Source organism: Juglans regia, chromosome 8 (assembly GCF_001411555.2).
Source record: "Juglans regia cultivar Chandler chromosome 8, Walnut 2.0, whole genome shotgun sequence".
NCBI lineage: Eukaryota > Viridiplantae > Streptophyta > Magnoliopsida > Fagales > Juglandaceae > Juglans > Juglans regia.
Window position 1 is genome coordinate 1,365,680 of NC_049908.1, and position 22,508 is coordinate 1,388,187.

The following is a 22,508-nucleotide window of genomic DNA, read 5'->3' on the forward strand; positions in this document are numbered from 1 at the left end:
ACATATTATTCTCAATTTAACAAAACACATCCTCAAAAATATTCCAGCAATGATAAATTTCTAAATGGAAAACATCACGGCTAAATATTTAACTAGCAACTGCAATCTCTTGCGACACTGAAAAACATAAGTTCAAGGTCCAGCTAAAAAAGGCAAGCCTCCAATACATAAAAGACAACGCGAGTTCCTCCAGAACAATCTATCAATGCCATGATTTCACCTTTGGGCTGAGTCAGGAGAACCATCTCCATAAGAGACCAGGCCCTTCTTACCATCCAGGCTTCCGGACGATGACCTTGACCTGTCTTTGCTTGCCCACTTAGGAGATTGAGAGTCCAATGAGGACTTTGATTCCAATGGGCTTCTGCTCCTAGAAAGTGATCTCCTCTCAGCCCTTGGAGACACACGAGATCTATAGGTCTCAACAGGTGAACGGCTGCATATGGGGCTACGGCTACGGCTGTAGCGCCGATTACGGTAGGGTGGGCTTCGTGATACAGATCGTGTCCTACTTCTTCTGCTTCTGTATCTGCAAACAGTTCATGTAAAGCCACACTGTAAAAGATATCGAGAATGCACATAAAAACATGGTAGTGGCCAAATGCTCAGCATAAGAAATGAGACAAACAGAAAAAGGGGAGAGAGTTGGCCAAGCTTGACTTCATTTGGCAACATCTCCAAGGAATCCAACTAAATCACGAACAATTTTCTTTTTTTATCAGAACTAAATCACAAACAAAATAACCTCAACATAAAAAAAATCTGCCTCGATATTGGAAAAAAGGGAAAAAACCTATTCGAAGAGGAATACAAGTCATTTCAAAAGTAGTCAGTATTTGTGTGAAACACAAGAAGAAATTATAAAAGGGTCGGACCACAGACCTTGGAGGACTTCTCACTCTTGGTGGGCTTCAGTAATGTCTAGGGGAATACGTTCTGTAACTTGAATATCTAGGCAAGCAGGCATGCACTTTTAATCATTCATACTTACTTGTACAGAAAACAACATGAAATCATACTTCTGACAGTCAAGGAATTAAGAACTCGTTGCCACTCACCTGTTGCGATCACTTCTACCACCATAACGATAAGACCTCACAGGAGATGCAGACGGAGTTCTGTATCGCCGTGCATAAGAGTACTGCTGACTAAAACCACGCCCCCTTCTGATACGCTTGGGAGACCCATCTGGGGAAACACTTCTTGACAAACTCCTTCCTCGGTCAGGGGGTGACTTGTTCCCGTGTGCAGGGCTAGGGCTCCTGGAATAACTGTGACGATTATTCCGGATTGGCGGCCTAAATGGACTTCAGCTGATCCTCCTTGAAGGGACCCTACCTGAGCTTCTGCTCATGCTTCTTGGAGATCTGATTGGGCTTCTGCTTAAGCTTCTTCTAGAAACTTTTATAGGGCTTCTGCTAATTGATTTTCTTGATAAGGTTCTCCGTGGACTCCTGCTTTCGCCTCTTCCCGGTGGGGACCTAACAGGACTCTCAGAAACATTTCTTCGAGGCCAAGCTCCCAATGGGCTCCTACTGATATTTCTCCCTTTCCTGCCACTTGCTGGACTTCTGCTGACACTTCTGACTGGACTCCTACTGCTATCACTTCTAACAGGACTTCTGCTGATGCTCCTTGCTCGTCCAAGAGAGGGGCTTCTACTAAGATTACAAAGACTTCTGCTCAGACTCCATTTTGGACTAACACTTGGGCTTCTGACCAGACTCCTGGGACTAATACTCATACTTCTATGCCTCTTAGGACTTGTGCTTCGGCTCCTGCTCATCAACTTTGAATAAAATGCCAGATCGAAAACAATGAATAAGCACAAAGAATAACTTAGGAGTGACAAGAATGGGAAGTAGACCTAGATTTTTCTGGGTAAACATCTACTACGTCAGGTTTTCTATCTCCGCTCCTATCGGATTTAGCATCTGCTTCTATGCCATTGCTTCTGTGCTCTCCATTCTCATTGGGGGATTTGTGCACTTCCTCCCACTTTTTATGACGGACAGGAATAGGTTCTTCCATTACAACCACCACAGGCTGTTCTACAGCTGTATCATATTACAGAAAGCAGCAACACATGTTCAAAGGTGAGAAAAAGGATACCCAACTTGAAAAGAGAGAAACAAAGACATATCCCTTGTAGAATAGGCATTCTCATTCCCTCAATTTTTTGCAGTGACATTAAGTACCCTTCAATTCAAATGATGAGATAAGATATCCAACCTAATGAATGATTCCCAAACCAAACACCAGTGGATTCTACAGACATTAAGCCGAGAATATAAAGTTAAAAAAGTAATGCATATTTTTTTACTGAGGTGGTGGCAGTTTTCTCCAGAAGGATATCCATGCATCCTGCAAAAAGAGAATAGAAAGAGAACAAATTCACTACTGTGCATGGACTGTGGTCCAATTATAAATCCACACTTACTACAAAGGATAAAATGTAGGTGTTGGGGTAAAGGTAGAAACTATCTCAAGAAGGATTTCCACGCATCCAATAAAAGAAAATAGTTTCAAAATTTTCAAGTTCGTTATTACAAGTAGTTCCTCCAAAGGATCAGACTAATAACGTCGATGTAGATGCTACGGTTCTCATCCTTCAAACAAAATGAGTGTATATAGCTCCATTTGTTTTGACTATTGTAACCACCATCGTACCCCACCACACCTTTCCCCAAGAAAATGAAACAAAAAATAATGAAAGAAACTCAAGCACAAAAGAAACAACGGTCTCAGTTTTACTTCCTTAACTATACATGAAATCTAAAATATCAACATGAGGAACAATCTACAAATTAACTAGAGATGAATCACTTGAATGGACCTACGACAATGCAGATATATGAGAAACTACAGATAGATACAATGGCATCAAGCAATACCAGTCTTCTTAGAATGATTGTTCTGCTTCTGATCTTTTCCAGGAACATCAAGCTCATCACTATCAGAGCTACTTTCACTCCTGCTCTCACTATTAGTAGTACCATCCAATGTTCTACAGAGAAGGAAGCCAGAATTCAGCACTGTTCATCAAAAGAGGTTATGCGAAAATGTAATGCCTACTTAAAAAACGGCTTGCTCTCCAAGATTTTCTTGCTCTATTTTCCCTCTCTCACTAAGTCTATTCTGTTGCATATCACCACACTTCAATTATGCCTTTCTTTTTAATGATCACTAATAAAATTCTTTTTTCAAAAAAAGTACTTAAAAGCATGCTTACTCAGTTGGTTTATGAAGGGAAACAAGTTGGTTATACACATGACAACCAAAAGATTGCTCATATTTATGACCAACTCCACAATGCATCTCTCTCATCCCTCGCCCACATAAGTAATAACCAAGAGGCTTATTACAACTACAATAAGCATAAGCACAAATAAAATTATATGAACATCCCCCCAACCACAAATTGAAATCCCCCTTTTTCCTCCAAACAAAAAAAGATCAAATAAAGAAACAAACAGTACACCCTGATAGATCAGTATAAAGAACACAGCTCCACGAGAAAATTGGCTTGTCAACCAGAAGATATCCAACATGAATGAAGTCACATAAGTTGATTTAAGAAAACCATGCATGAAAGCTAGATGCACAAAGAGTAAAAGAGATATTACATAGAAACAATGTATATGCCACTGAAGTCTATTACATGTTGGCATGTTGCCTACCCATCAAGAATTTTGCAACATGTAGCATAAAAGATGAAGGATACAATAAGTAATAAATAAAAAGAGGTTCTTTTTCTTTTTTCTCTCTCCTAAAATTTCTCTCTCCGTACACTTTTGCTTCTCTTGGTTTTTTGTGTTCTTGCTTCTGGTATTGGGTCTTCATTAGTGGCAGTTACTTGTGGTGATTAACATGTAGCTCAGTTGAACTTAAGGTGGTGGTGGGTGCTTGAGGGTGGCTGGGTGGAGTGGTTTCGGAAGGAAAATGCCTACTGTGAGAAGTGTAGCAATTGAGTCCAAGTATTTTGAGGTGAGGGCAGATGGGGAGTGGAGTGCTTATCACTGAGAGGGGGTGGAAAGGAATGCAAAACCTGAGGTTGGGTTTGGACACTGCTCATTGGGCGTCAAGAACCTTGGAGGGCTGTCATAAACATGGCAGTAAGGGATATTACTCTGTTTTTAGAGAAGGTAATAGAGCTTTCGTCGCGCAAAAAGGCTCAAATTCCCGCGGCAGTTACTTGGCTCTGGTGGTCTATAGTGGAGGTGGTAGTAGGAGCTTCATTATAATACCTGGAGACAGAAATGGCTGGGGGTGGAGAAAACTGGCGGAGGCATTGAGGGAGGTTGGAAACGTAGGTGGGAAGAGGAGAGTTCTTCCATCTACACAGGCAGAAGCTCTCAAGTCTTCTATGTCGTACAAGGAGGCTCTACAGTCAACTCGAGACGTGCAAAAGCCAGATATGGCAGGCCTACTACGGTCAGGTGATCTTACTATTTTGGGAGAAAATCAGAGACAAAATGGAAGTGGCAGGTGGTCTGGGCAAATTGAGATAAACGTTTTGAAGGAATTACGGGATATGCAGGCTTCGCTGGAGGAGATGAGTGTTAAAGTAAAAGGACTTATACACATCGTTTTGGGTAAAGAAGAAGTGGGGCAGGAGGTTGGGGCGGGTAATAGGGAAAGAAGTGGGGCAGGAGGTTTGGGTAAAGAAGAAGTGGGGCGGGTAATAGGGAAAGAAAGATTGAAGGGAATGGATCAGGAGGTTGGGCCCATAGGGAAGGCCCAGGGCAATGGTGCAAGTGCTGGAGTTGGGTCAGGAACCGAGCCCAAGCCGCAGACACACTCTTTCTGGAGGAAGAAAGTAGGTCATCTAGCAGGCCCAGTGGGGAGTGGGTCAGCAGGCCCATCGGGGGTGGGCCAGTGACTCCGACGCCGGCGCAACCCCAGTCGACGTCGACGGAGGAAGCAGAGGCCTCGATGGAAGTTTTGTCGGCGGCAGAGAAGCATATCCCGATATTCTTACCCATAGACTCCGAGGTTTCGGGTTCGCTGGAGGGGCCCGAAACACGAATATCAAGACCGAGTGTTGGACAGGGGATGGAACAGAGGGAGCGACGGCTCATGGCGACGTAGCGGGTGGTCTGGCGGTGGCACTACAACCGACGGAGGTGGAGGTGGAAGAAATCGTGGAAGGGGAAGGTCTGGAAGTGAGCTTTTATGAGGATGGGTGTTTGTTTTCATCAGGGACACCATAGAACCCCTCGGGGAGTCAGGGGATACCTCTAGATCAGTTGTGTTCATCCGGGTTGCCACAGAACATCTCGGTGGATAGGGAACTTCAGCGAACAGAGATGGAAGGGGAAAGTCAGTTGATGATGATTGAGCCAAGTAAATGCTCTAAAGTGGGGGAGGAGTCTGCAGGAGTGGATCCGACTCCAATAAGAATGATTCTTCCTACTGCTTCAGATGATTGGGTATTGAAAAAGGTAGAGGAACTTCAAAGTTGCATGGGAATTTCGTGTAAAGGATATGAAGAACAATTTAAGGCACTGATTATAGCCATTGAGGCAGGACAACATGGTACAGGGTTAAAAAGAGATAGGGAGTTAAAGAGGCTGACGTGGTCTATTAATTATGATGGAAAGAAGGGGAGTGCAAGTCGTGCAAGAAACAAGGGGAGGGCTGGAACAGTTGTTAAATGAAGCCTAGAATTTTGTGTTGGAATGTTAGGGGGCTAAATGAGGTTAATAAACGTTTGCGAATAAGAGCTCTATTAAGGCAATGGAAAGTGGAAATTATCTGTTTACAAGAAACAAAGTTGAAGATTATCAATAGAAGTATTAGAGCATTAGCATTGGATTCATCATTTTTATCTTCAAAATTTGATGAAAAGTACATATTTTTCATAAATCCAAAACCTCTCTATCCATAACCCCACATTGGATTAACCATTAGATTCATCAAAATAATAATATAATATTATTTCGTTAATAATAATATTTTTAATTTATTTTTTTCATATTTGACAATTACACTAACTATATGTTAATTAATAATTTAATTTAATATTTAAATTATTATCTCCTAACTTAAATATATTGTGGCTCAAAATTGGGAAACAATAATTTAAATAAATAAAATAATGGTTATAGAGTGTGAATAGTGAGTCTTCAAATTTGAAGATGAAGATGAATGTACTGTAACTAAAAGCTTGACATTTGAGTATATGATGAATCAAATGCCAGGATTTTAAAACCAAAATCATCAAATTTTGAAGATTGGACTCATTTGATGAGTCCAATGCTAATGCTCTTATACGGAGCTTATGGAGCTGTCAATACGTAGGCTGGTCATATTTGCCTTCGAAAGGGGCTTCGGGTGGAATTTTGATTATGTGGGATAAGCGGGTGGTGGAAAATAGTGATGAGTTTGTGGGAGAATATTCGGTTGGGTGTTCTTTTAAAAACACAGAAGATAATTTTTTATGGGCGTTTATTGGGGTATATAGTCCTAATTTGGACAGTGAGAGGAGGTTGCTTTGGGATGAGCTTGCTGGCCTATGTTCTTGGTGGGAGGTACCGTCGTGTATAGGCGGGGATTTTAATGTGACAAGATTTTCCAGCGAAAGTTCAGGGGCGGGTCAACAAAACCAAGCTATGGTGGATTTTTCAGATTTCATTTTTGAGGTAGGCCTTACGGATTTACCGTTAATGGGAGGCGATTACACTTGGTCTAATAATCAAGCCTGGTCAAGACTTGATAGATTTTTCATCTCTCCCTCATGGGAGACACAATACTCAGATGTAAGTCAGACTAGGCTTTCAAGGATATGCTTTGATCACTTCCCTATATTGTTAGCTTGTGGAGGTACTCAAGGGGGTAGAAGGCCGTTCAAGTTTGAGAATATGTGGTTAAAGATGGATGGATTTGTGGAGTTGGTCAGGCAATGGTGGAATTCATACCTCTTTGAGGGCAATCCGAGTTATGTATTGGCTGGAAAGTTGAAAGCTTTGAAAAAGGACTTGAAGATTTGGAATGAACAGGTAGTTGGTGATGTAACTTTATAAAAGAAGAGTTTGTTTCAGGAGTTACAAGGTTTGGAGGGTGTAGGGGAAGAAAACATCAGAAAAGGTCAGGTAGTTGCTGAATTGGAAAGATTGACTTTAATGGAAGAAATTTCATGGAGACAAAAGTCAAGGGCCTTGTGGCTTCGGGAGGGGGATAAAAACACAAAGTTCTTTCATCGCATGGCCAATGCACATAGGAGGTTTAACTCCATTGAGTCTTTGAGCATAGATGGAGATGTATCTTCAGATCAGGGTGAGATAAAAGAGCATGTGGTAGGGCATTTTGAACATTTGTTATCGGAACCTCATGCATGGAGGCCCACGGTAGATGGTCTAGCTTTTGAGGTAATTGACCAATATAGTATGGATTGGGTGGAGAGACCATTTGAAGAGGAAGAGGTAAAACAAGTAATCAGGAATATGAACAAAGATAAAGCTCCAGGCCCGGATGGATTCACAATGGCTTTTTTCCAGGTTTGTTGGGAGGTGGTGCGAGAGGATGTAATGTTGGTTTTTCAGGAATTTTTCAGTCATGGCAGATTTGAGAAAAGCTTTAATGCTACTTTTATTGCACTAGTCCCTAAAAAGGCCGGTGCAAGAGAGGTACAAGATTTTAGACCGATTAGTCTTGTGGGCAGTGTGTATAAGATACTTGCCAAAGTTCTTGCTAACAGGATGAGCACGGTCATGGAGAAGATTATCTCTAAGTCTCAAAATGCTTTTGTGAGGGGGAGACAAATTTTGGACTCGGTTCTTATAGCTAATGAATGTTTGGATAGCAGGTTCAAGTCGGGAGATCTAGGTATTTTATGCAAACTCGATATGGAGAAGGCTTATGATCATGTAAATTGGAATTTTTTGATGTACATGCTGAGGAGATGTGGGTTTGGGAAAAAATGGAGGAAGTGGATGAGATACTGTGTGTCATCGGTTCGCTTCTCGGTTCTGATAAACGGTGATCCCGTGGGTTTTTTTCATAGCTCGAGGGGTCTGCGACAAGGTGACCCACTATCACCTCGTTTATTTGTCCTAGTTATGGAGGCTCTAAGTCATATGGTGTCGGCGGCAGTAGAAGGAGGATTTTTTTCAGGTTTCTCAGTGGGAGATACCCATGGTTCCACTATTATTTCTCATCTATTGTTTGCAGATGACACTTTGCTTTTTTGTGAGGCAAATGAAGGGCATATACAATCTTTGAAGGCCATCTTACTATGTTTTGAAGCGGTATCCGGGTTGAAGGTTAATCTTGCCAAGACGGAGATGGTTGCGGTTGGAAATGTCAGCAATATTAGAGGGTTGGCGAATATTTTGGGATGTGGGGTTGCTTCGTTGCCATTGAAGTACCTCGGTCTACCGTTGGGGGCTTCTTTCAAAGCAAAGACAATTTGGGAGGGGGTGCTGGAAAAATTTGAGCGTAGGTTGGCCGGGTGGAAAAGGTTGTATCTCTCTAAAGGGGGGCGAATCACACTTATGAAGAGTACCTTATCCAATCTTCCCACATATTACTTATCTTTATTTCCCCTCCCCGCAAGTATTGCTTCTAGAATAGAGAAACTTCAACGGGATTTTTTGTGGAGTGGGTTAGGAGATGAGCGTAAGTTCCATCTTGTAGGGTAGGAAAAGGTATGTTCTCCTTTGAGAGACGGTGGATTGGGGGTCCAGAATTTGAGGGCGTTCAATAAGGCACTATTAGGGAAATGGTTGTGGATATGAAGTATGGAAGTGAAAGAGGGGGTTGGTGTTCTAAAGAGGGTAGGGGGACATATGGAGTGGGGCTATGGAAGTTTATTCGAAAAGGATGGTGCTCTTTTGCTAGTAATACTCGATTGCGTTTGGGGGATGGTAGTAGGATCAGCTTTTGGCAAGATGTGTGGTTGGGAGACACGGCCTTGAAGGATGCTTATCCTATGATTTTCAGAATTGCACGGGAAAAAGAAGCTATGGTGGCTGACTTGCGGGTTATTAACCAAGGCACACAGGAGTGGATTATCAACCTCACTCGGGATGCACATGATTGGGAAGTGAATGAGCTGGTGGGATTTCTGAGCATGCTGTACAACATTACCACTGCTGCCACTTTGGAAGATACGATGGTATGGTGCCCCTCTAGGAAAGGGAAATTTTCGGTAAGCTCTTTTTATGAATCCATTAATATGCACCAAAGGCATATTTTCCCTTGGAAGAATATCTGGAGGACTAAAGCACCGACAAAGGCTGCATTTTTTGTGTGGACGGCGGCTCTAGGGAAGATTCTGACCTTTGATAATCTTAGAAGACGTGGCCTCATTATTATGGACTGGTGCTGTTTGTGCAGAAAAAGTGGAGAAACGGTGGACCATTTACTTCTTCATTGTGAGTTTGCTCGAGATATCTGGACTAATTTTTTCAGTAGAATGGGTTTAGCATGGGGGATGCCAGGTAGGGTGGTTGACTTGTTAGCAAGCTGGAATGGGATCTCAGGAACATCACAAATTGCAGCAATGTGGAAGATGGTTCCTATATGTATTTTCTGGTGTATTTGGAATGAACGTAATGATAGACTTTTTGAGGATCATGAACGCTCTTTGGAAGAGTTTAGGAGCTTTTTCTGGAAGACTTTGTTTGTGTGGGCCATTGCTCTTGATTTGAATGGTCTTAGTTTTCATGATTTCCTTGTAACTGTTTCGAGTTCCTAAACTGGTGTATTCACATGTATACTTCTAGTGTACCTGGGCTATGCCTCTTTCATATCAATAAAATAACTTATTACTTATCAAAAAAAAAAAAATTAATAAATAATGTCATAATATGGGAAAATATAGAGATGCACCTTTGCTGCCTACATGAAATGCATGAATGAAATCATCTTTGTCGAATGTGTCTCTCCTAACGTAGGACAAAGTATAAAACCAAAAACATGCATTTTGGTGCTTTTCTAACACCACCTCCACCTGGAAATCTCTCTTACAGAATAGGGTACAAACAATTGAGCTAGAGCACACTGGCAACAAGGTCTAAGAATTTCATTTTCGGTTCACCTATTCAAATTAGCAAACAAACACCATATTCAAAAACTGGGAAAAGCAACACACATTTAACAACTCGAATGGAATCAAGTACAAACGATACAGATATTTCTAAATTATAGAGATTATTCACAAAACCTTCTTGCTCTGCACTTGGATCTCTTATCACGCTTCTTTCACCTTTTTTCTTGGTGTTTATCACTTCTTTTTCCCTGTCTATATTTATCTCTCTTAGAAGATCTCTTCCTCTTCTTGCGCCTGTCATCACTTGAAGAACTAGTGTAAGATGAGGATGATAAATCCAAGTCAGAGTCGCTACCAGATTCAGATGATTCCAGCTCAGTATCTGAGGAACTCTCTGACTCGGATGAAGAGTATCTTCTTCTCCTTTTCCTCCTATCTCTAGATGACTTCTTGTGCTTTCCCTTCCGTCGTGTTTCATGATTATTTGCATCAGAAGGTACATCTTTTCCTATTTTCAATTTATTTGCTTTTTTCCTGTCTGCATATGGAATAACAAAAAGATACAAAAGGGAATCTCTCACCATACTAGATCAGATAAGCCTGGAAATAGAATGAGTATACCGGAAAACACTACTATAGTCAACAGCTATCTAACAAATAAACTCAAAGTTTAATGCTCACGCCTATGTACTCAACTTATTTCTTATTTATAAATCTAGCTTCTAGTGCCTTGTGTAGGTGTTTCCGCTTATATACTGGCTACGCCTATCCTTTTGATTCAATAAAATTTTATTTTAATAGAAAGTTTAATCACTCATACACCCCCCTCCCCCCTCCCCCAAAATCTACCCAAAATCAAGAGTCCCCCTTTCATGGGATGTCCAAAAGTGTTTCCCTCTTGAAAAGTTAAGAGTATGAAGTGTTAAAGAGATATGATTTGGGATATGATTTATTGTATTTTTTATGATAATTTCCTTTCTAGCTAGATTAGATATTGATGTAAATACTTACCTTGTATAGCATATTAGACGCATAGAATCTGGCAACAATCTTGTATATTCTCTTCTATATAATGAAAGCAAACCCTCGGTAAAGGGTATTCAAACCAATTTGACATGGTACCAGAGCCCCTACTCTGCTATTCATCTATGTGGTTTTAATCACTCGTGTGTGACAGGAAGAAATTTTTTTTCTTCTTGCTCTTGGTGTGTCGGCACTTTCTGTGGTCACCAACTTCGTGGGTTTCTTGTTTTGTGGCTGTCGATGTACTGTTCTGGGTGCAGCGTACACCTCTGAGTTGCGCATCCTTTTCTTTGGGTGTTTTTCTCGTCGTGGCTGGGTAGCAGGGTGTCCATCGGCTTCCTCTGTGGCAGTCGACCTTCTCTGTGGATGCATTCCGCGTTTTCTGTGGTGGTTGAGTGGTGTTTGACCATCTCTGTGGTGTCAAAAATTAAACATACCATCTCGTTTAACAAAATCGCCACCCTGCAAAAGAACACCGGCTATTAATAAACCAGAAAGCAAAAAGACTCTGTACAAAAGTGGGTCGGGCATGGGTAAGCTTAGTAAAATTTTGAGGATGGACAACTTAGTAAGTACAACCTTAAAACTATATCACAAGAAAAGCAGTCGTGACCATCAGCCCTGTATCCTATAGCATAAACAAGGGTAACTGACTAAAAGAAAAACCACTTCTAAGTCGTGTTCAGCCAGAAACATAGCACAGAAGCCAAATCACAATTAGTCTACCGAAGAAATATCAGAATGTAAAACATAAATAACATACCTGCGCAAAGGAACCCCTGATTATGTGATGGAAAAAGGATCCCTTGTAGTGTAGTGGTCTTCCACTTTTAGGACCAATCCCCTTTTCTCCTAAAAGTGTAAAGAAAGAAGGAAGACAACTACCCATAGATCACGACCCCCTGCTGTTAGACTTCAACTAAAATTTGATTTCAAAGAAAGAAGGAAGACAACTACCCATAGATCACGACCCCCTGCTGTTAGACTTCAACTAAAATTTGATTTCTGAAATGCCCCCCCCCTCTCCCGCAAAAAAAAAAAAAATCAATGCAGGGGCAAAAGCAAAAAGTGCAATATAAGATGAAACATAGGAAGCTCTATATGTATGTGTGAGCAACAGTTTTCACGAAAACAAGGAATGCAACCAAACATAGTGGCAAATAAACAATTATGGTGCTACATTAAATATGAATATGTAAGAAATAAGATGAGGTGCCCATTAGAGGGCTGATAAAATAACGAAATTCCATAATATCAATGTTGCATTACCTGTACAAAGTGCACAAAAATTTTCAGCAGTCTTGGGAGCAACATTGGGGAAAAGCTGTAAGACCAAAGATGACTAGTAATAAATTACTTGATTTTTCATTAATAACACCACAACAGCTATAGAAGCAAACAACAAATTCCGTAGAGCACAAATTTATAAGCAACTGATAGCTAGTGTACAGGTTCAGGCATAACAATACCTCAAAAACCATTCTTTCAGCAGGATCTCCATCAACAGACACATCCATAAAAACTAATGGGTTCTTCTTCGCCACTTTCTTCATTTTTCACTATTGAAACTCAAGCCAGCATAACCATTTGTCTGTGGAAATGCATGCATCTGTTGTTACTAACTACCAACCATATAAGTGACAGAAAACAAAAAAACTAATAGGACCTCTTGAACTGATTATTAATGAGACCGAACATGAGAAAATAAGCTTTCCAAGTATCCCAAAACTCAACTCAACACGGACACAAGTATGAAAGAACACGCAGTATCCATGCGACACATACATGCCATGTATAAGGATATGTCAAGGACTTATAAAAAAAAAAAGGATATGTCAAGGATACATAGCAATGATAGTGCTGCATCCACATTCACCAAACTCTATTTCTTAAACTGACCACATACTTGCATGAAGAGAAAACCTGGTTTGAGTACCAGTAAAACAAAATTCGCAATTAGCCAATCAAAACAGTTAACAAGTGCATGTATCCAACAAGCAATGAGTAGACAATTCCCAAAAGAAAAATTGATTATATAAAAGTTACAACTACAACTCATCTGTTTGGTAATAAACATGGGATTTTCATAGCTTCCTGCAGCATGAGAAACCCAAAACCCATAAACCAAAACTCAGTATCCAATTAATACTTTTTTTTTATAAGTAGTATCCAATTAATATTAAAAGAATCAACAATCAAATTGTACATATCAAGCTAATCCACTTGAGGAAAATAAATTAATAGAAAAATAACGTGAAAAAAAACTAGTCAGCATCCTTTTATAATTTTTTTTTAAAGTAGCATCCTTTTATATTTAAGACTGGCATAGATCCAAACCTAAGCTTCACAAATATTACCAGCGATTAATTAACAAACTTGTGATTCAAAAACACAATGAGCCAATAACACTTCCATTGAATACATGACCCGCCAAATCGCTAAGGGGAAGTAGTGCACTTCTACTTTCTCTAATTAACCACACCAACTTGAAACATATTTACAATACAGGATTAATCGAGTGCAGACCTTAAGCCCTAGCTGAATTTTTCACAAACCCTAGAGTAAACAAATGAAGTAGGAGAAAATGAGAACTCTAGCATCAAAGCGAACCGAAATTATATTTATTTAATATTAACTCAGTGATTAACTATTGTACAAGTGCGAATTACATAACATAACACTTGTAAAGAAAGGATTTGGGTAAAAGATTGAAGGTGCAGATCAAATTCATGAATGAAAACAGAAAAGAAAATGAATGAAAATTTAGATGTCAAAGAAGAAAAGTAAAGATAAACCAAGAGCACCTGAGAGACACAGAAGCACAGAAATGTACGACGAGATTAGCGATACTGAGCTCAGTGATAGAAAAACCTAGGCTTCTCTGTGTGTACGTGTGTATGTGTTTATATATACACACACAAGGAGCGTTGCTACTTCTGCTGGACCTCAGAAGTCAGAAGTTACCGGACTATCCCTCGCATTTTTTATGGAGATGGACAAAGGTGGCTGCAAGTGACGACTACATCCCTGGGCTGGATTTTTTCCCTTTTTTAACTTTCTTTTATTTAATTTTTAAATAAAACTATATTTTATAAATCAAATTATCTCTATTTTTTTCTAGAATTGTGGGAATCTTCTCTATTTTTTTCCCATATTTCTCATTAATTTGAACAGTTAAATCTTAATGCATTTTACAAATTGTCAAAACTCATCGTTTAAGATGCCCAGTGTCAAAGAAAAAACAGAAAAAACAACACCATCTAGTTCAATTTCCTCTGCCAAAAACAACAACGTACAGAGAGGGGCTGTTAGATATTAATAGTAAATCTCCATAAATATCTTAATAAAGATTAGAGTCCCTGCTGTCCTAGTTGAGTCCTAGTCTTAGTTTAAGTTTATTTTATTTGATCTTTATCAATATGGGGTTTGCCTATAGATTGTAGATACAAAAATTCTACGTACAATCATTTTTGCATACATTTTGTGCACCCTGCTGATGTGATTGGTTGCGTCATTTTTTTAATATAAAATAAATGTTTTGGTCAATCACATCAGTAGAGTGCGCAAGGAGTACGCAAAAGTGATTGTATATAGTAGAACTCTTTTAGATAATATAGTCTCGACCCCTAGTAGAGATAGTGATCCCTATTTTGTAAAAGAATGAGTATACACATTCATTGCTAGCCTTAATAATAAAGATTATAAAAAGTATTGAGTAATGCTATATACAGTCGTGGAGTGTGCAAGCGCTGCGCAATCGTTTTAAAAAAATGAAGTTCACTGGTAAAACAATTTTTTTTTATGTGAATATCGTATTTATTCACTTTTTTCAAAAGAATTACGCATCGCTTACGCACTCCAAGACAACAAATATCATTTCTCAAAAATATTTGTTATCAACATAATTTGTTGGAGCTTGGACATAGCTCTAAATGCATCAACCTATCATTTTCTTTATTTTCCCACCACCATGGCTCACCAACTCCATCTTCATTCCACATTTTCGCCAAAATATCACTCCATCACGATTTCATAACTTGAGGCTCTGCCAAGGACTCCCACGAGAAGGGAAATATTCTTTTGAATTTTTATTTTTACTTCTTACTCTTAGTATTTTTAAACTTTTTTTTTTGGTTTATGTTATGATCCTAAGAATTAAAGATTTAACCAAATTAGTATTCAACAATTTTAGGACTTTTGGATCAATAGTTAGGTCTTTGACAATTTACCTTGTTTTTCTATATTTGCTTCATAATGTATTTGTTTTTTTTTCCTTCTTCTAACATTTATTTAAAAGGATTTAGTTAAAAATTATGATTTTTTTAATATATAAAAAGAGTAATACTAGATACAATTTTAGGTGTATGAGTCTCGTGTACTCTATTTGCAGAATAATGAGACCTACCATTAAAGAAGTAAGTTTTCTAACGTAGGTCACAGATTTGCCAACTTTTTTTCAAATAAAATACATTAGACTTAGGGGTGTTAGAATTTTGGTCCTGACTAGACCGATTAAGGAATATGTCGGTCTCGGTCCAAGAAAGTAGAAAATTTTAATTTTCGGTCCGGTCTCGAGGTGGAGTTTTTTCACTTTGGACCAAACCGACCGAATTTATTATTTAAGTTTTTAAATAAATTTTATCTGATATTTTATAATTTTTTTAAAGTAGTTATATAAATTGAGAAAATTAATTATATAATTTTCTTCTAACTAATTATAAGTAATTATGTAATTTTATTTTAACCTAATTATTTATGTCTATTTTATTTTAACCTAATTATTTATGTCTATTTAATTTCAACCTAATTATTTATGTCTAGATTATATAAAATATTAAAGGTTAAAATGTTAAGATAGGGTATTAACTATTAATCATTGAAAATACACATACAATCCATTACTTATAAAAAAAAAAAAAAAAAAAAACATATACTACTAACAATTTTATTTTAACCTAATTATTTCTGTCTATTTTATTTTAATCTAATTATTTAGGTCTAGATTATATAAAATATTAAACGTTAAGAATGTTAAGATAGGGTATTAACTATTAATCATTGAGAATACAGAGAATACACATACAATATATTCCTTATAGAAAAACAATACATATGCTATTAACATTATTAGTTAAGCATATACTTAATTAAAATACTTAATTAGTTAAGTATATACTTATTTGAACATCTTAGATTAAATCATTAACTTAATTTATTTTTATTTTATATAAATATTTTGTCAAAAACTCAAAAAAGACCTGAATCTAGACGCTTGATAAGAGCATTAGCATTGGATTATGCAAATACAAATGTAGAATTTGCATAATATGACATGATTTTGCATTTGGTTATTCCACTCAAAACTTATTCCCTCATTGGATTATTCATCTATTAGTCAAAATAATAATAAAATAATATAAATTTAATAATATTTTTTTTCAATTTTTTTTGTTCTATTATTTTTTTTTTCTAAATTAAGAGCTACATGGAAATATTAATGTCATACAATATGAGACTTGGATAAAGATGTGGATGGGTCCTGGAGTGCAGCAAATATTATATTTTCATGCACTTGTTGGGTCAAAATCTACATAATTTTTTAGCATCTTTGACATAAATGATAAAAAAGAGCGACCTTGGAGAAGTCATCAAATTTGACCTTTATATACTATCTTAACGTTTCTTGAAGTGACATTATTAACAAGCTCAAAACAGTGGCTTGCTGGAATCAGTCCAGAACATGCAGATTAGACAATTTTGTATTATTTCCTAACAATTTCTTGCCCAATCATATTATGTGTGAATTTTGATTCTACCATCTAGGGTGCAATTGCTGTGGGAAACCATGCAGATATTGCCATATGGGAACCAGAAGTGGAGTTTGACCACAATGATGGCTATACTGTATACCTTAAGCATCCTGTATGTCTTTGTTATTTGTCTACTATCACTTCTATTATGCATACTCAGATTATCTTCTAATACAGTACTTACTGCTGTGAACTTCATCCATATAGGGTATCCCTGCCTACATGGGATCAAAACTATCTGGAAGAACACTGGCAACTTTTGTAAGGGGGAGCCTTGTCTACAACAAGGAGGAGCATGCTCCTGCTGCCTGTGGTGTTCCCATCCTTGCAAGATGAAAAACTTAATTTACTAGTTGCCCTTGCTCTTGTATGCAACTGATTCTAAATCTCAATGGTATGTGAAGTTATCATCTTTCTTCAATTATGGATTTTTTTACAATCCCTTCAACTTTTGTCCATTTCCTAGCCTAGTTTCAGTCGAGGGTGTACCAGTTACTGTTGGGGGGAATTCATTAACTTTGTATTCTATTATATTTTTTCATCATTCCAAGACCACCCAATATTTTAGACTCTTTTAACTTTGCTAGTCATGCACCTGAGTACTTGCTACACCTTTTTAACTTGTGTTACCAAACTTTGAATGCCAGTTATAAGACTGAATACTCTTCAACCCTCAATCAATGCCAGTTATTAGATACTAATGCAAATCCCTTGATTGCATTAAAAAAAATGTGTAGGAAACAGTGACGTTAACTATTGAATTCAGCTTGTTTCTCCAGTAGAAAAAAAGAAGGGGGAAAAAGGAAAGAAGGTTAAACATTTGAATTTGGACAGGGAGCAGAGAAGAAGTAATTATTCTTTCTTGCAGATTTTATTGACCAGTGCAAAATTAAGCTAAACTGTGTCAAATAAGCATTATTATTCCAAGTGAAAAACACAAGAGCGCATTGAACAAAACCCAAAAATTTATGTTGCAAAGTGCACTTTTGAACAAAACCCCAAAAAAACTGATGCAATGGCTACTTATAACACCTACACAGACAAACAATAAAGTAATTCCCTTCCCTTTTTTTATAAATAAGTAAAGCTATATTGAAAATTGCCTTACAGAAGTTAATATCACAAAGACAACAGATAAATATTGATTATATTCCCTTTAGATAGATTCTACCTTGATAATTGGTTCCACAAATCTCATGGAGAGGATTAGGCAATGGTCCACAAATCTCAACAGTGTGAAAATTGGTTCCTACATGTCTCATATGGTGTATTGGAAAGGAACTATAGAATTTTTGTCTCTACAGGAGCTCGAGACTTTCTTTTTCAACATATTCCTCATCTCTACAGCATCTAGGACTTTAATGGGCTTACTCTTCATGATTATTTTGTCTCTCTTTCTATTTCTTGGTGGTCGACGTTTTTGTACACGTCGTGGAATGCCCCTTTGAGCGGTTTGTAATGAAACGGGTATCCCTTATCAAAAAAAGTTTCTACCTTTAGAAAGATTTTATCTTTTGCGTTCTCTCCTTCATGCAAGAGCAATCATCCACGAGCTCTTCCACAACAATCACATAACTAAAAAGAAAAAAGAAATAGCAAGACCCAAAAGACAGAATAAAAATCTCGAATCCATTTGTCTCCAAAACGAGATTATAAACAATAACCCAATTACTCCTCTTCAAACAATTTCCAAGAAACTCAGCGACTATATACTAACCCAATTGAATTCAAGACTCACATTCTTTAAAAACCAAAACAAGAAATGAACAATCACAAAACTACAAGAGAAGTCAGATATGAGAGTCACCTGGGTACCCAAGACTCAGCAGTGGAAGCGCGAGAAGAAGGCTTCTCTGCACCTTTAATGGTGCTGGAGCAAAAGACCCTGTTGGAGAATCCATCAAGGGAGCGAAACCACTCATTATGTGTGAATTTTGAGTTCATATTCTCCACAATCGTACCCATTCGAGCCGGGGGTTGAAATGATTGGGCATTTTGGGTTGAAATATGAAAGACGGGGAGGGACTCTAGGGCAAGAAACCACTCACCTGGCTGCCGAGATGTAGATTCGGATCGTTGATGTCGATTATGAAGATGGGAAGATGAGAGAGTTAGCAACCGTGCGACATGTATTTCCCAAAATCAATCTCAAATGCCGAAAACAGAAATGAAGGAAAGAAAATCAGGGAGAAACGCACACACGCACCTGGGGAAAATGGAGGAGTTAGTACCTGTTTGGATTCGGAGATGAGTTTAAATAGATTGAAGTGATTTACGAATAATAAAATAAAAATTAAATTATTTATTATATTTTATATAGAAATTTGAGAAAATTATTATGAAGATTAAAAAAGTTAAATTATTTATTATATTTTATATAAAAATTTAAAAAATAATTATAATAATAAAATAAAATGAGTTGAAATGGATTGAGATGGGTTACGAATACAAACGAGATCTTAATGATAGGATTTCAAAGTTGGTTTCCATTAAAATTTGGATTTATAAGAGATAAGAATTAAGAAATAAGGATTAGTATAAGGTTAGAACTATAAAATCAGGAGATGAGGTTAACGGGTGGAGATAGAATAAAAAAAACATTTAAATTCCAACCAAAACTATAGTAGAATGTAAAATTAATAATAATAAAATATTTATACTTATACTTATAAGAGAAATATATAAAACTTATCTTATGGCCTAATCTTAAAATCGAGTTATTACACAGATGCACCTAAAAAAAACTCAAAAACCGAATCATATAAATTAGATATAAGAAATAAAAACAAACCAAACAGCCAATGGGATATCTAGAAGAAGTAAAGAATGGATTTAAACGAAACTAAAATTAAATATATAAAAATGAAACACAAAAATTAAATATATAAAAATGAAACACGTATAGGAAATTTAGAAAATCAAACCAAACAGTATATATTTATGCATCAGCATTTCTCATATATGTTCTAAAAAATTCGAGGGAATATATGAAATACATAAGACATTTCCAAAATCAAACCAATTGTGTAATACATACAAAGATTTAGACAAAATCATGTTTATAAATCAAAATAAAACTCAACATATGAAACTCACTTCTAAAAACATTCCTCAGAAACCGAACTAAAAAATAGGTTTCTTTAAAATAAAAAAAATGGTCGATATGTGCTATTTCGGCACCAACATTTCTCAAATCTGTTTTAGAAAAATCATGGGAATGCATGAAATACAAAAGGCATTTGCAAAATCAAACTAACTGTACACTATATATAAAGATCTAGATGAAATCATGTTTATAAATGAAAACAAAACTCAATATATGCAACCCACTTCTAAAAAAATCCCTCAGAAACTGAACAAAAGAATAGGTTTCCTTAAAATAAAAAAATTGTCAATATGTACTCAATAGTAGGAGATCTAAAATATTTTGGAGTGGGTAATCAACAAACTCGGTATAAATTTCTATAGAACTAGAACAAAAGACGTTTTATAGTAACATTTTTTAGCAAAAATGTGTTCAATAAAAATGTATGCGAAGAACAACAAATGACGTTTTTTTCCTCATAGGTAAAGGGTAAAAACTGTAGATCTAAAAAATATATATACAAAAGAGGAAAATATGAAGCGAGTTGAACTAAATAAAATACTGAGAAATTAGGTTACCAGCATGAGGCAGCCGCCTGGTGGGGGTCTTGGAAATCGCCTAGGTTATGATCAAGGTGAGAGAAACAAAAGGAGAGAGAGGCGTTGTGACTGGGTCTCACCGCTTCGATGGTTTGGGGGGGTGCTGCTGCTATGGGTGGCTAAGTTGGTGGCTGGAGGCGACGCACGACGTCGCTAGAGGCTACCTAGAGTCGTCAAGGAGAGGGAATGGAGCAGGAATGGATCAGAGAGAGTTAAAGATGAGAGTGAAATGGGAGAGAGTTGAAGAATGGGGTGAAATGAGAAAGGCGTGTACGACGCCAGAGGGGGGGGGAGAGAAGAAAAACAAGATAGGGTTTTTACCCTTAATTCAAAACGGCAGCGTTTAGGGATAAGGGTTGGGTTCCCCTTTGGCACACGATTTGGGCCTTTCACACACACACCCTTGGCCCAACAATAATAAAATTCACACAAATACTACACATAACCCACCAGCACAAAAGGCTCAGCAATAGTAAAATAAAATAATGAAAGTAATAATAATAATAATAATAATAATAATAATAATAATAATAATAATAATAATAAAATTGAAATTAAAAAGGCAATAATAATAGAAAATATTATTAGAAAATTAAAAGTATATAATATATTATTGTGAAAAAACAAGAGAAATGTAAAAAAAAATTATGTATCCCCATTGCTTTGGGATTAATAAGAAAGTTTTGAATAAAATACTATAAACAAGTTTTAAGAGTGGTTTAATTTTTTTTTCATCGTTCCAAAATATTTGCAAAAAACATATTTGAACATTCTTTTTGTACTTATTCTAAATAAGTATAAAAAGATTTGAACCATGCTTATAATGTTTATTCTTTATTTATTATTATATTTGTCATTAATCCATTTCTCTTTGAGTACATAATAAGCATTTTAGCCTTTCAATTTTTCTTATTTTACTGCAGTAGTGTAATTATGACTTTTTCCAATGAATGGTTTTTTTTAATTTGTTAATTTTTTACATTATTAAAAAAATTTATATTGTAATGCTAAAACCAAAAACACTTGGGACATTCTTTCTTTCCAAGAAAATAGAATATAATTTAACATATTTTATTCAAAATTATTTTTATCTCATTTTCTTTGTAAAGGAGGAATGTTCTTTGTAAGAGAATATGATAAGTTTTGTTATTGCTAAAAAATATAATAAATATGACAAATTCTAAATCATTTTTTCCTAAGTATTTTAGTAAAATAAAATAATGGAATCCATAATAATAATAATAATAATAAATTGGGATTAAAGAGCTAATAATAATATAAAATGTTATTAAAAATTGAAGGTTATATGATTTAGAATTTCTATTTCATTCTTTATAAAAATATATATATATATATAATTATGTGACTGTTGCAAAATAGGATAAGTGTAATAAAATTTCTTGTGTATCCATTGGGGTTGGGATCAATGAAAAATGTTTGAATAAAATAATAGAGAACAGTTTTAAAAGTGGTTTAAATTTTTTTGCATCATTTCAAAATGTTTGCAAAAAACATATTTGAACAACCTATACTTATTATAAATAAGTATAAAAAAAATTCGAACCACGCTTATAATTTTTTTTCTTTATTATTATTATTAATATTTTTTTTTTTGTCATTGATCTCCTCCCATTTGAGTACATAAGAAACATTTTATATTTTCGCCTTACCTTATTTTTGCTGCAATAATATAAGTATCACTTTTTTCAAAGAATGATTTGATAAATATATTAAATCATAAAATTAGTTAGTTACTAGCATATCTTTGAAATTTTGACTAATTCAATGTTCTGATTGTGATTACTTGATTGGTAGGAAACTTCTGTTATATATATATATACACACACACAAAATAATTTAGAAGAGATCGGATCTCCAAATAAAGATGAAACTGAATATAGAAAAACTATCCAAAAAATAAAAAATGACTAAATTAAAATAATAAATTTAGTCGTGAGAAAAAAAAATGTTTATGAATATACAGATTAGAGCACATA

At 36.3% G+C, this 22,508-nt stretch overlaps 1 pseudogene; it reads right to left on the minus strand.

The window, feature by feature from the left end:
• Window positions 1-216: 216 nt before the first annotated feature.
• LOC109014106 lies at window positions 217-20,784 on the minus strand (annotated as a pseudogene).
• Between the last annotated feature and the right edge of the window lie 1,724 nt (window positions 20,785-22,508).